General features: G+C 39.6%; 1 protein-coding gene across 12 annotated transcripts in view; it reads right to left on the bottom strand.

Annotated features, from left to right (window-relative positions):
• The window catches only part of CELF1 (CUGBP Elav-like family member 1), a 60,056-nt gene that overhangs the window by 30,886 nt on the left and 13,844 nt on the right, over nt 1-15,326 (bottom strand). For all 12 annotated transcript variants that reach the window (XM_018082333.2, XM_029964175.1, XM_018082329.3 and 9 more), the window contains exon 3: nt 10,845-10,885. The gene's annotated coding sequence lies outside the window, so the exon portion shown is untranslated. The remainder of the gene's footprint in view (nt 1-10,844; nt 10,886-15,326) is intronic.

Below are 15,326 nucleotides of genomic sequence, written 5' to 3'. Positions count from 1 at the left end.
ATGGAAACTTAAGAGGGAACACCTTTAACTAAATTCATAGATAAATATTTAGTGGTGGTGACTTCTGTAATCCTGTCAAAGCTTGATAAGGTTTGAACACAACTGGATGCTTGCAGGAACATATTTTTCCACATCTATTTACTGCACATATATACCAACTGCATTTTTTTAACTGATGGACCATCTGACTCAAAATACTGCATGTAAGAACCACCACCTTCTAGCTAATATTAGGAAGGAACAACTAAGTAACCCCATCTTTAAAAACAGACTAATCAATAATTTTTAAGATTTTAGACCCATTTGCCTAGTGCACGTAGTACTAGGCACTAACAGAAGGAAACAAAAAAACAGACTATGTCCAGTGTGGCAGTTCTCAAGGTCCTTAGTCACAATTTTTTAACTTTCTACATCAACACATTCAGTGCAAAATCTTCACGCAAAAATAGATATGCAAGACACTGTTTGCATTAAACATACAGAAATTACTGCTTCTCTGTGGCCACTGAGATCACAACTATGTTTACCACGACACTATAGTTGCATAAGTCTGTTGGATGAAGGGGTTCTGAATTAAGAACTGGTCAGGAAAGACCAATTGCTTGAAAATGATGTTTCAGAGAGAAATCAAGAGATTGAAAGCTGTGGCATAAAAGAATGGTATGTTCCAAGCTCAGTAGCAACCCAATGCAAAAATCCAAGCACATCCCTTAGCTCCTCAATTTCCAGATGTCACACACGCAAACTGGGAGGCAGTGAACTGAGAATTGAGAACACTGTTTGCTATACAAGAAACCCACACACTAGAGAGGTAACCCTTAACACAAGTATGCCAATTCATACCAAAAGCAGAACTGAAAAGCCAGTAAGTCTCAAGATCCTTCAGTGACTTCTCCCTGCTTAGCTGAGCACCATAGCCAACAGCCAGACTAGTTCAGAGCTACTGGCACACCAATGGGAAAAGAGCAAGAGTTGACTATTCTGTTTTGACCTCCTCTTCACTTAATGCTAAATGATTAGGAACTTAATGCCTCAATACATTTATTGGTCTGCCAAATTTATTTAAATGTGAACAGTGGAATCAACGTTTTCAAGAAGGAATCTTTATTATCATGATTCATCTTCACGAATGAAGATTTGGAAAGGACTCTACCCACATTTGCTACAAGCACGCTGGTGGCTAAAAAGGCCAATGCGAGATAGACAAGTCTGGTTGCAAAAGGCACAGCAGAAAGACTCCTTAGGTGGTATCGACAAGACACAGTTCTTTCTGCGTTGTCTTTTTACCTCAAGAGTGATCCTGTGTGCGTTCTCAAAAGAAGCAGCAGCGTTACAGTGTGTCTCTAGACCTCCCGATTGAGGGTCAGAGTAGACCAGTGACAATGATCAATATGGCCAAGGCTGAGATGTTGTTTCAGGGAGTCCTTGTATCTTTTCTTCGGGGCTCCTCTCTTGTGGCAGCCAGTGGCAAGTTCACCACAGAGCATGACCTTGGGGAGGTGGTAGTCCTTTATCCTTGAGACGTGCCCTGCCCAGCGCAGCTGTGTTCTCAGCAACATGGCCTCAATAGTCATAACTGCTGCCTGTTCTAGAACAGACGTGACAGTCACATAATCTGACCAGAGGGTGTTTAGGATTGAACGGAGGCAGCGCTGATGGAAGCGTTCTAGGAGACGCAGGTGGTGGCGGAAAATGACCCATGATTTGGATCCATATAAAAGAGCAGACAACACTATGGCTCTGTAAACACTGATCTTTATACTTTTCTTCAGGTGTTTATTTCGCCAGGCTCTTTTATGGAGTTTTCCAAAAGCACTATATGCCTTTGCTAACCTGTTGTCTACCTCTCCGTCAATCTTACCATTCGAGGAGATGAGGCTACCTAGGTAATTAAACTGCTGAAATGATTTGAGCTCTGATTTGCCAACGGTGATATGGGGATGATGGAAGACTTCCTGAGGTGCAGGTTGATAGGACACTTCTGTCTTTAAGCTGACTTCCAGCCCAAAAAGCTCAGCAGTGTCAGCAAAGCAGGATGTTAAACGCTGCGGAGCTACTTCTGTGTGAGTGACAAGGGCGTCGTCATCAGCATAAAGCAGCTCCCGGACAAGATGATTTAAGGTCTTAGTGTGGGCCTTCAGTCACCTAAGGTTAAATAGGCTTCCGTCAGTACAATATCGAATGTAGATACCATCTTCATCGTTGAGGTCTGCTGTGGCCCTTTGGAGCATCATGCTGAAAAAGATTGTGAATAGGGTTGGTGCAAGAACCAGCCTTGTTTCACACCATTGGTAATTAGAAAGGGCTCAGAAAGTGCATCACCATATCTGACTTGGCCACGCTGATCCTCATGAAGTGAGATGATCGTTTTAAGGAACTTGGGGGGACAACCTAAACATTCCAAAATCTGCCACAGACCTCTTCTGCTCACAGTATCGAAAGCCTTGGTGAGGTCGACAAAGGTTACATAGAGACCTTTGTTCTGTTCCCTACACTTCTCTTGCAGTTGTCTCAGAACAAATACCATGTCTGTGGTACTCCTGTTGGCTCTGAAACCACATTGGCTTTCAGGTAGAGTTCTTCTGCTATGGGTATTAGTCTGTTCAAAAGTATTCTTGCAAGGATTTTGCCAGCAATGTTGAGCAGAGTAATACCTCAGTAATTTGAACAGTCTGATTTATCTCCCTTCTTTTTGTACAAAGTGATGATGACTGCATCACGAAGGTCTGATGGGAGTTCGCCTAGTTCCCAACAGCGCACCACAAACTCGTGAAATTTAGCATGGAGTGCTTGGTCCCCATGCTTCCAGACTTCAGGTGGAATTCCATCAACTCCAGCTGCCTTGCCAGTTTTCACCTGCTGTATGGCCTTAAGGGTTTCTCCATAGCAGGGGCAATATCCAATTAATTCGTCACCGGTTCTTGTGTAATGTACTGAACTGCTGAGTCTTGAACTACATGGCTAGTATTGAAAAGAGTCTGAAAGTGTTCAGACCATCGAATCAGAATGGAGATTTTATCTGTGAGAAGCATTTGACCATCTGTGCTGAGTAGAGGGCTTTGGACCTGGTATGTAGGCCCATATGCTGTTTTCAGGGCCTCATAGAAACCTCTGTGATCACCTGTATCTGTGCATAATTGAGTTTTTTCAGCTAGATTGATCCACCATTTGTTCTGGATGTCACGGAGTTTCTGTTGGATCTTGCTGCATGCAAGACAAAAGGCTGCTTTTCTTACATGACAAGATGGCTGAGCAAGGTGTGCTTGGTGATCAGTTCTCTTCTTCCTCAACAATTCCTGGATCTCTTGATTATTTTCATCAAACCAGTCCTTGTTCTTCTTGAGGGAGAACCCTAAGGATTCTTCAGAGGACTGCAGGATGCTATTTTTAATATGTTGCCAAAGTGTTTCAGAAGAGGGATCTATGGAATGATTTTCAAGCCTAGTTTGAAGGTTTGCCTGGAATCTGTCTCTCACTGTAGCTGTTTGAAGATTGTTAACTTGGAGTCTCCTCCTTGGAATACCACCCCTTTTAAGTTTGAACTTAAGGTTGAAGTTAACTTTACAGCGCACAAGTCGATGATCTGTTTGGCATTCTGCACTAGGCATCGCGTGGGTATGATGAACATCGCGAACATCTCTCTGTCGCACCAAGACATAATTGATGAGGTGCCAATGCTTAGATCTAGGATGCATCCAGGTTGTCTTCAGACTATTTTTCTGCTGAAAGAGTGTTGGTGAGCTGTTGCTCCACACAGAATTCTAGCAGAAGGCATCCATTATCGTTGCACTTTCTAAAACCATGCCTGCCTAATACTCCTTTCCAGGCTTCAAAGTTCTTTCCTACTCTGGCTTTGAAATCACCAAGGATAATGATCTTATCATCTGTGGGAACCTTTTGGGTAAGGCAATGCAGGTTGGTATAAAATTTATCTTTTTCGGCAGGGTCAGCTTGGAGAGTTGGGGCATATATACTAAAGAGGACAACATATTGCTTGTTGTGTAGTGGAAAGCATAAGGAGATAATGCGACCAGAATGACCTGTTGGCAGATTTTCAAGTTTAGGGACAATAGTTTTTAATCATGAAGCCAACTCCTGAAAGATGCCTTTCGGTTCTGGGTTTACCTGACCAACAGAGTGTATAACTGGCACCATGTTCTCTAAGGCTGCCTTCCTCATGGAGACTAACTTCACTGAGAGCATAGAATCATACAATGGTTTGGGTTGGAAGGGACCTTAAAGATCATCTAGTTCCAATGCCCTCTGCCATGGGTAGGGACCCCTTTCACTAGATCAGGTTGCTCAGGACCCCATGCAAACTGGCCTTGAACACTTGCAAGGATGGGGCATCCACAACTTCTCTGGGCAACCTGTTTCAGTGTCTCACCACCCTCACAGTAAAGAATTTCTTCCTAACATCTAATCTATCCTATTCTCTTTCAGTTTGAAGCCATTTCCCCTTGTCCTGTCACTATATGCTCTTGTAAATAGCCTCTCCATCTTTCTTGTAGGCTCCCTTCTGGTACTGGCATACTGGCATACTGGTGGTACTGGTATCACTGTGATGCCAAACAGTTCTGCTTTGACTGCCATATATTTATTATTTGTCTGCACAGTCTAGGTGTCCCTCTTGCTTTTACTTCAAACAACAAGCCATGAAGTGAATGCATGTGAATGCACAACCTTGTAAAAGCTTGTATGTGGTTATTACCTTCTTAGGCAGTTTGTAGCTCCAAATCAATTTACAAATCACAGCTAAGAAAGCAAAACCTCAGTGACTGATACAACAGCATTTGTCCTCTGAGGAGGACAAATACTGTACTGTGTACTTCATACACAGGGTAGTAGATTCTTGAAACTCCTTGGCAGGATAGTGCAGATGCAATAAGCTTATATGCGTGGAAAAACAAATTAGACAAGTACTTGGAAGGGACCCATCAGAGGTCACTAGACAAACCACAATAGTTTGGGTTCTTCTGAGCTAAAACCAGAGAGGCCAAGAGATCACTGAGTCAGTTTTGTGGTGAAAACAAACACTATGGGTTATCAGCCACTGCAAACGGTGCAGATAGGTCTGGAACATGTCGAAGAGCAGGAGTATGCCTATGCATTTGTGTTGGGACAAAATAAAAAAATACTATGTAAAAAAAAAGAAGAGTTGTCCTGTTAAAGCTACTCAAGAACTGAACTATACATGTTAGGTAAATGCTAATTAAAAGTGCTCAGCTATTATTGGTGTAACACTAAACCCTCCCCAACACCCCTCCTCCCTCCCCCTCCAAACTACACAAGAAACAAAAACCAAAACCCCATACATCTGGACTTCAGGAAGCATGACAGCACAGATAACAACCAGTTTATACACTTTACCTCCTTTTTAAAATGCCTTGCAATTGCTTTCAGTATGCCATCACATAACTGAGGAACAAATTTAATCTGTGACATGCTCAATATCTGGCTCACTCCGGAGGACAACTTACACCAAATGGCAGACGGTAGCTCTGCAATATGAGAGCTTATCTACCAGGAAACAGGTTACAACATCTGTTCAAATCCAAGAAGCCAAAAAACCCCCCAGAAACAACAAATCTCAAAGGACAACTAGGTCCAGCTCTGTCAGTTACTGCTACCAACAGGACATCTAAAAAGAACATGGAAGAAGCTGAGTTATCAGCCCTAAGACCCTCTTGTAGCATATGAATGAAGTTTACAACGTTTAAGGCAGTGGTCTACGAACTTGTTCAATTTTTCTCTCATCGCCTCTGATACATTTCCTCTTCATCTGCTTGCCTGAGAGGGGATGTAGGAGTGTGCTGTGAATATCTTGACGGGGCTGTGGGTAGTGGAATTTTGTGATGTGAGCAACCCACAGCTCTGTAGACAATGAACTGCTTTTCTAGGACAGAACAGCTGCACAATGCTACCCTGAGGTTTACTTTCTTAGTGCACAGCTGCCAGCTAACACAGCAGCATGAGGTTGCTAACCCAGTGCTTGACCCACTGCAGCTGTGTCTGCTACTTCAGTGATGATCTGAAAAAGGCTTGCACAGGCAGGACCAAAGAAAGAAAAAAAAATGGAATAGACCGGCCCATGAGACCACCTCCTGACAGTGACCCAAAACACTCCATCTCCAACCATAAAATTTCTCATTACCCTATTGTCAACGAGCAATATGCAAGCTGATAGCCTTCAAAGCATTATTTTGAGGTGTAACACAACTATTATTTCAAGAACCTGTATCTATTTAATTTTTTTCTTACACAAAGACAGAACTTCCAAAGAACCTCAAGTATCTCTTTGCAAGACATTTTATAGTTAATAATTGATATTAGGAAGAAGCATTGATGTATCCAGGGCAACTGCTTTTAAAGCAGATGTGTATAGGTTTCTTCCCCTCATACTAGTACATTAAAAACAACAATAACAAACACAAGTAAAAAAATTAAATCCTTTTATCCTTACCTGTAGGTTGTGGATTGCCTTTTTTTTTTGTGCGCGTGTATAGATGTGAAATGTCTAATTTCAGGTACTGCTTAAGGTTTACAGGAAGGTATGCAAAAGAAAATTTCAGTCTAAAATTGTGGGGTTTTTTAAACGTATGCCAAGATTCCACCAGACATAGTTTGAGAAGTATTTTGAGTTTTTATAATCACAGTGTTAGAACATAATAATGCTTGCATTTTGCAAGAGACAAACTATGAAAACCTTAAGTACCTAAGAGACCTTAATGCCATGTAGACACTTTGGCACTGTAGACAGAAAAAACTTCTTGAGAAAGTAGGAAAAGTGGCTTGTCACAACAATAGTAAGAGGAAATAAAGGCAGCTGTACGACACACAACAGGAGACAAGGCAGGAAATGAGTATAAGAAGCGAGGGCATGCATTTCTACCCTCTGGATGACAGGGAAACACTAAAAGGCGACAGGATGGAACATTTAAGGTAGCAGCAAGATTTGAAAGTTTTCTCCTTGCACTCTTTGTTTATTGACTGAATTCAGATTCTGAGACACACAGAAATAGAGATGGCAAATCACACTTGCACTATAAGGCTTAAATCTTCAGTAGAAAAGAGTAAGAACATAGGGTTTGGAAGCAATCTTGCCCTGCAGGTTAGGTACAGATGCCACTTACAGTGTCTGTCCTATTTCTCTCCCCAAATGTTGCCTCTGAGCTTACAGAAATGACCTTTTCTAAGACTGGCCAGAAGTTTATCTTCAGCTATTTTATCTTTTTGTGCAAGAAACAATCCTGCAAGCAATTCCATGAAAGAGAAAACTTTTTGATTATCTTTGAACCTTTTTCCTTTGTAAATACAAACACAAGACCTAGAAATCTGGTTTCAGATAAGACTGAATTCTGCTATCCTTTCGCATATTATAGGAGTCCGGAGCTCTGTATTTAGTCAAAAAGATGCATTGGAAACAAACATTTTGCAATCTCTGCGCTATTTACCAGATTTTTAAGGTAGTTTTCTGAAAGAGAGACAGAAGTTATTCCTCTGAAGGAGCTGGAAATCCACTAGGTCCTGGAAAGCTCTGAACAGTCTGCTTGTCTTCAGCCCAAACATGTCATGATCCATTACAATGGGCAAAGCAACTGCATTAACACAGAGAATTGCTGTGTGGTTGCGTATCGGGCCCAGGGGAGACTACAGAACCTGCTAAACAATTCCAGGACAAAACCATGTACAAAGATTGTTATATTAACCTACAGGAGAACCTCAGTGAATCAAAAATGCCTGAAAGTTTTTTGCAAGTAACACACCTTGTGCACATGTAAAGTAAAAAACCTTAAAGTAAGAACTGGCCAGAGTTACCTTTTTCCTTAAGACATGTTATGTGTTATCTTAAAGGAACAAACTGCATACTATTACTCTCCTTACTGAAATGTCTAGAATAGCAGTCAGACCTGTTTAAAAGTTTTTCTGATAAAGTCTTTTTTCTTCTTCTGTTAAGTTTCAAGAGACCTTCTGGACTAAAAGCAACATGTTTCATTGTCCTTTGCAGCCATCAGAACAGCCACACAAGCCTTTAATCTCAAATTGTTTCTACTAATAATACCAGATGCAGTTAATATTATATTACAAAAAGTCACTATTTCTCTCATTTCATTTTATCCAAAGTACAGCTTTTTGTTGCATGTTATCAGAGGTAAGTTCAAATGTAACCCAGCCGGGGGCTCTCCAAGAGAGCACACTAGGCAGTCAGAACAGTAATCGCTGCAATAACAATTACTACGTAGAACACCACCTTGGAACACAGTAAGTCATGGCTCTTGGCATGAGGTTGCAAAGGCATAGCACCAGTATTGTCCATTAGGAGAGTGGAGACGGGAATGGGATATGTATGTTTCCCTGAGAATGCAAGCAAAGATGTGTAGATGCTTGGGGATAGGTTTAACGGCAGACTTGGCAGTGTTATGTTAATGGTTGGACTATGACCTTAAGGGTCTTTTCCAACCTTAAAGATTCTATGACTATCACTTAATCTGCATTTTTTGCTGCCCATTTTTATCTCCATGTGAAAGACTTCCACTTTGGAAGGAGCTCAGGTCTGTTCAAATAAAATTTCTGCACATACATGTTTCAAGTAAAAACAGGTAAGATGCTATCCTTCATTATACAACATGTTTACAAATGTGTCTCAATGGAGTTTTCATTAGAGCTTACCTTCAGGAAAACAACAGGATGATCCTTCAGGAGGGGCAGGACAGTAAAATAATATGAACCCTACAGTGCTCTCTATTCATAGTACAAAGGCATTTTTGTCCTCCAGCAGAATATCAGCATGGTAAATGTGGATATGAAAGAGTCAATACAAACGTAGGAGTTCCTCAGTCTTGAAACTGTCAGTGTTCACAAGGACTTGTAGGGCAATATTACTTGACAGAATATCTGTTTAATCTGCTTTGGCAAAGTGTGGCATATAAATGCCCAAACACAAGAAAAAATCCTGAATCTCTGAGTAAACTCTCTGTTCAAAAACTTTTCTGGTTCAAGATAGTATCTACCAAAAAACTGGGGAACAAAATCAAGTGCTATTTCAAAGGCTGATTGATTCCTTATCTCGAAGCAAAGCTGATCCCTCCTCAATTTTTTTCTCTGTACCAGACCAGGAGCAGAATGCCATCAGTTTTATTCTGATATATCTCTGTAGAGTTAATCATTATAAGAGGCATTTCATACTGGGTATGAAATGTAAACAAATGTACACAAGCAATTTCATATATCATTATCAGATGTTCGAGACTCCATTCTCTTTCACTTGGACACCTTTCTATGTTCACATTTAGATAGATGAACTCAACTCTATTTTGCTGGAAATCATGGATCTTGCAGCAAATAGAAGTGACTTGTTTTCATCAACCAGAAACTTTGTGATTACTTTGCTATCTAAATAATCTTATTATTTCGTTATTTAAGTAATCCAGATCTATGGATTCTGGACCTGTGTTTTGCAACTGGCAGAATCCCATGGGTTTGAAAAACTAGGTCTAATCAGACTAGTCTGTCTCAAAATACGCAAACTCTTCAGACAAACCCCACAAACAAGAACCAGTATTTTCTCTTTCCAGTCTTCTGTATGGTCCTAATGGAGCTGCAAAGGAGCAGGAAGGGCAAAGTACAAGGCACCAGTCATGTAGGAAAGAAGCTGAGTGTTCTGCAACACACACAATGCCTGGAGACAACTGCCCTCAAACTGGTACTTCCAAACACAGAGGTCAATCACCAATTCTCTAAAAAATGAAGGTGTTCCTGGATTTCTTAAACCAGTTTTAGATCTTTCTACCCTGATGAGCAACATATAGAGAGGCAGGATATCCTGCACTTTAAAGACAAATTTGTTTTTCTTTCTGATATAGACATAACTGAATCCTTTCCAATGTATTTATGCAAACTGTAGCAAATGTCTGTCCACAGTAGAAAACAACCGTTTCCTCAAGACAATATAAAAACTCAACTCTCCCTGGTTGTCCAGACCAAAGCACATAATCTTTCTGTCATGGCAGAGATGATTCACCAGAAAAGCAAAAATCACCACACTTGAGCATGACAGTTTTATTTAACACAGCAGTTACAGGTCAACTGTCCTCAGAAGTGAACTGAAACTTTTAGGGTACACAGTTCCAAACAGTCTGATCTATTCTTTTGGTACTTCTCTGACCACACAGTAAATCATTCCAAATTCCTAAACCAGGAAAATAAGAACGTGATCACAGAAGAGCTGTTTATTGGGTTGTCAAGCTGACTTTGTCTACTATGCAAACTCCCATGAGAACCAAGCGTAACCAAAGGACACAGGCCTGGAAACTCAGCAAGAAAGGAAGAGGCAATTGTCTCAGCTGTCACGCGAAACTACATCCTTACTGAACTTCTAGCATTAAGAAAATTGCACTAGAAGATCCTTGCATTTGGATCCAAGCATTTTCACACTAGACTTAGTTCCTGTTCTGCTGCACATAATCAGATTTGTCTCAGCCTAGAGGAGTTATTACACTTTAGGGTTTCATGCACTACAGAATACTGTAGATTTGCTCTGGTCAAGAAATTACTAAGAAGACACGCATTTCTACTTTGCAGTTATGTTTCTAAAGTTATTAAATGACAGATGGAGTTAAAGATGCCTATTGACTTGGTACTAACAGTACTAAACCGTTAACACTCCCAACCCCCTTTAGCAGTACAAAGGCAGGAAACTGCAGAGTTTAAGGTTCAGGGAGCACTGCTCACTGCAGTGGAAAATGACTGCTTTCATCACTGAATGTAAAAACAACTTCTCTCTAAACATTTGAAAGGAAGATCCAATACACAAATGAGGGATACAAACAGTAGTTGGTTCATACCTGCAGCTATGCACCTCCCTCTAGCCGTTCCAGTCTTCAGTCTAAAAGATAAGGAAAAAACAGGTATTGAGAACTCCAGAGTTAAAAATCGGACAGCAACAATCACTACAACATGAACTCCATCTTATAAAGCACTGAGGACTGTGAAAGTAAAGCATATTTCTAAAAACAGAAGTCATCATGAGGTGCTGACTACCCTCATTAGACTCAAACCTGAAGTTGCATATTTCAAGAATACAGAGTAGATTAGAGGGGGCAAAAGAGAGGACTGCAATGCAACACGGCTGAAAACAGAAGTCTTAAAACTCCCTAATAATATTCAGTGGACTTATCCTACCTGTCTGGCTTTTTGACTGTCACAACAGAAGCAGTTACCAACAGCAGTACCCACAGTCCTAAACTCCTGTATCACATTATTTTGACAGCTGCAGCCTTAACAGATGACCATGAACCTGCAAGGTGGGAACTCTAATGTAAGACTGCATAAATGGAAATGCACCGAATCAGGGAACACAAAGACCACAAAGAATTAACAACTCAAGATAAAAATGTGATTTCTACATCTTAAGCAAATCATCAACCAGAAACCATACAAATTTTCTGTACTAGCACCTGAGTAAGGGATGCTACTCCATGATTCACAGCTCTCTTTTTGCAAACTCAGTAATTGACCCACAACTACAAACTTTGGATTTTTTTAGTTGTGGAATGGCTTTCCTTTTTTTTTTGTAAATTACACAAAGCTATGTGTGCTCCCACATTTTTGCTACTTTGCAGGTCCCTTTATAACCTTTGTTCTATATTTTTTAATAAATGAGAATAAGTGATCCATATCCTCTTCTAACTTGCCTTGTAATATACTTGTCTCATGTAATATACACGTCGTCATGTCTCATGCCTTCTTTTCCAAAGGGAGATCTCAAAAATTTTCAATTGCTATTTTGTAGTAATTTTCAATTGTTCTATTTGTTCAACTGATTTATTAAAGTACCATAGCCTCTAAAGCAAAAAAGAATCCTAAACACAGGAACAAAATTAATTTTCTTATAATAGTTGTTAAGAACAATAAAAATCCATCATGAATCCTGACAAACTCAGTTATTTGAAATGTGCATTTTCAAAATTATGAATTTATATTTTCTAGAATATTACTGAAAACTGACTATTGTTCAGGGAACACTTTACATATTTATTTTTGTTCTGTTTCACAACAGCATTCTGAATTATGAAGCTCCAACTAGTGAGTCAGGCAAATACATTACCTGAGGACACCTCCTTCCACCTCACCTACATTCCTTTGCTTTCTGAAGTTTAATTACAAGATATTTGTTTATGGTCAAAAAAATGGTCTCAGATTCCTCCTAACAGACCTGCCTTCAAAACATACAGTTTTTTTCTTCTGTTTCTTTTAAACCAAATTTTTGCCAGATATTTAAACCCTATGGAAATTGTCATATATGCTAAGTTTTGCTCCTTTGATAATCAGCTTCCAGAAAAAATGAAATACAGAATTTATTTATCTTGTAAATGCTTAAGAATATCTATAAAAACATCTTTTTTATGTTAAAAAGAAAATATTCCCTTCACACATGTAGCCATTAATTCACTCTAATGAATTAATTTAAAACTTCAAAGGAACCAAAAGTGCAGCTAACATAGCCAGAGGAGCCCATAACTCTTGGACACCTTTGGGAAAAAAATATACACCTCATTGAATCAAAGGCAAAATCCAAGACAATAAAAACTTCAAAAAACAAGCAGCAAATCTGACAACCACCTGCAGAAAGCCTGGGAGAATGTTCTTAAATCATAAATTGTTCTATAATGGTTCATTTAATTGCATGCAGAACATAAATACACAATCATTTATCCAAGTTTATACATGAGACAAACTTGAATCAAAGACCAAAGAATCTGACAACTGTGTTTTTTCTCAGAAGAAACTGGGACTTGCATACGCCAGATCAAGGTATACAATGTGTGCAACCAGTGCGACACAGCCATTTCTGTAATTAACTGACGTGGCAGAAAGCTCTTGTGCAAATTAGATCCTCCCCAGCCCAGCATTAGATGCTGACAGCCAACTGTTTTCATAGTTGCATGAGTGTAGGCTCTTAGTGGGATCAGCAAAACACTTAACAGGCATAAATTGAGACATCACAGCTTTTGCTAAGATTTTTCCTGAAGTTGCCCCCTGACTGAAGTGCCGCATCCGAGCACAGATGTCACTTTCAACTCCCTTACCAAGCTGGGAGGAACTGGGACACCACCTGACAACTCCATGTAGAAAAACAAAAGGTTTAACACTTCGATTTAATACTTAGCCCTGGCAGATCTAAGAGTGACAAAATATACTCTCACTTGTAACTTCTGATATGCAATATAATATAAATAGAATTACAGCTGGTAATGAAAACAAGTGGCTCTAGCCACTAAGTACTAGACAGTGGATATGAGCCCAATAAATCTAGGGATGTTGCTTCGATACTACTTTTGATACAAAACTTCAGTCTCACCAGCACCCAGGACTATCTAAGAGAATATCAGATCATTTAATGGATTCTGATCAATGACATCACTATCACAGTTACCACTTGTCTAGACTAGTTTGTTCTCATTTCTCATTGCACTTTCCAGGAACTAATGTTTATGGGATGTCCAGGTTACCAATGGCAATTAAAGAGGCTAACAGACCACACAGTTCAACCTCAGATACATCCTGGCGTCAACAGTCTCTCACATAAATCAGCATTCAGTCTGGGCTCACTGCAGATTTACGTATTTTTAAGTACCAATATGACCAATAAAAAAAATTTGAAAATATAAAAAGAACTATTTCTTTGAAGGAAGTAAAGGAGGGACATAACAATTCATCGCAGAGTGACGGAGCAAGTGCACTAGTCAGAGTATGAACAGAGAGGCCCATACAAATCAGATAAGTTTCAATTACTATACAGCTTAGGCCACAACCCACAGAAAGTGTCACTTTCTAGTAACTCTTACTTACGAGGAAGCAAGACAACAGAGATAAGTGAGGAGAAACTCTTGCAGTATAAAAACCTCACCACGGAAGCAGCCCTACTTTCTTATCGGAGAAATGCCCTTCTACTGCAATCTTTACACCACCCAAACCTCCCAGCACCAGGAGCCACGTGTTCACTGCGAGGCCACAGCTCCCAATTACTTCATTGCCTGCTCACTTCATTTTTGCAGACAGAGCTGTTGAGTACTGTTTTCCCCAGTGCTGCCAGCACAAATACTATCAGGCATACAGGTTAGCAGGCAATCTGTACAGTTAGCAAGTAGACCGGTTGAATTACTCACAACAGTATGTTCCACTATAAGAATGTAAGTTTTTTTTAATGTAAGAACAGATTGAAGAATAGAAGAGGTGCACATTTTGGGACTACTGCAGATTAAGACAAAAAGAAAAGAGAGGAAAACATTTAAAATGCTATGTTTCAAGTTCCTCTAACCGGGACATCATAAAATACTTAACATTTGGCACGCTGCCCATATTTGCAATGTCTGTTCCATGCCCAGTCAGCAATTACAGCCCAAACGTTCCCAAGACCGATCATTAAGCCTTACAACCCATAATGAGAGGGTCAAGAGACACACTTTAAGAATGCAAAACAATCCTGTGATCTACTGTTGAAAACATGAGACTGGAACTTAGAAGGTATCAGTTATATTATTAACTATGGGTTAAATAGCATTTGACAAGTCACTTTTTGGTACTAAAGAGTTTCCATTTGTACAATATTATAATCTTTTTTATTTTGTGAAAAAGTATTTTGAGAACTAGTGACAGAGTGTATTGAATAAGAAAATATCATCACGCTGTTACAGTAGTTGCATCTCAGTTGAAAACCTAGTAAACAAATGTCCATAAAACATCTGTCTGTTAATAAAACCCAAAGAATCTCACCAACAAAAGATTTAAGCTTGCTATCTCCATCCAGATTATGGCATTAAGGGACTTTCAAAATATATCACGAGTTACAAATACAAAACAAAAGCAATATATCATCTACTTTTTGAATGAAGATTCAAAATACTTAGAAAACATGCATTCATGTTTTGCTGCTGTACACACCGCAGCACGACCTATCAAATGTAGCAGTTTTATATCTTCTTTTGAGTAGAAGATTGAGGTTTAGTGAACAGAAACAATATTTTCAGTTTAACCACTGAACCTACTCCTTAACCTAGTAGGAACCTACTTCCTACCTAGAAGCAATTGAACTTTAGCTGAACTTTAACAACCTCATCCATCTCAGCCACAAGACTAATACTTTCACTTACCTATCATTAAAAGTAAAGTAAAAAAGTCTTGATGGGAAAATCATCCCTGTGCAATATTTAGACAGACACAGTTTGCATAGCTCTGTGTTAAAAATTCAAGGTACTTACGTACCTTTCTTCTGATTGTACAAAAGGGAATAGATTCAAATGCAGAAAAAAAAAGATCCTCAAATG

Source organism: Manacus vitellinus, unplaced genomic scaffold, assembly GCF_001715985.3.
Source record: "Manacus vitellinus isolate BGI_N305 unplaced genomic scaffold, ASM171598v3 scaffold_6_pilon, whole genome shotgun sequence".
In the NCBI taxonomy this organism is placed as follows: Eukaryota; Metazoa; Chordata; class Aves; order Passeriformes; family Pipridae; genus Manacus; species Manacus vitellinus.
Note: the sequence above shows the minus strand (reverse complement) of the source record. Positions and strands in the feature narration are given on the sequence as shown.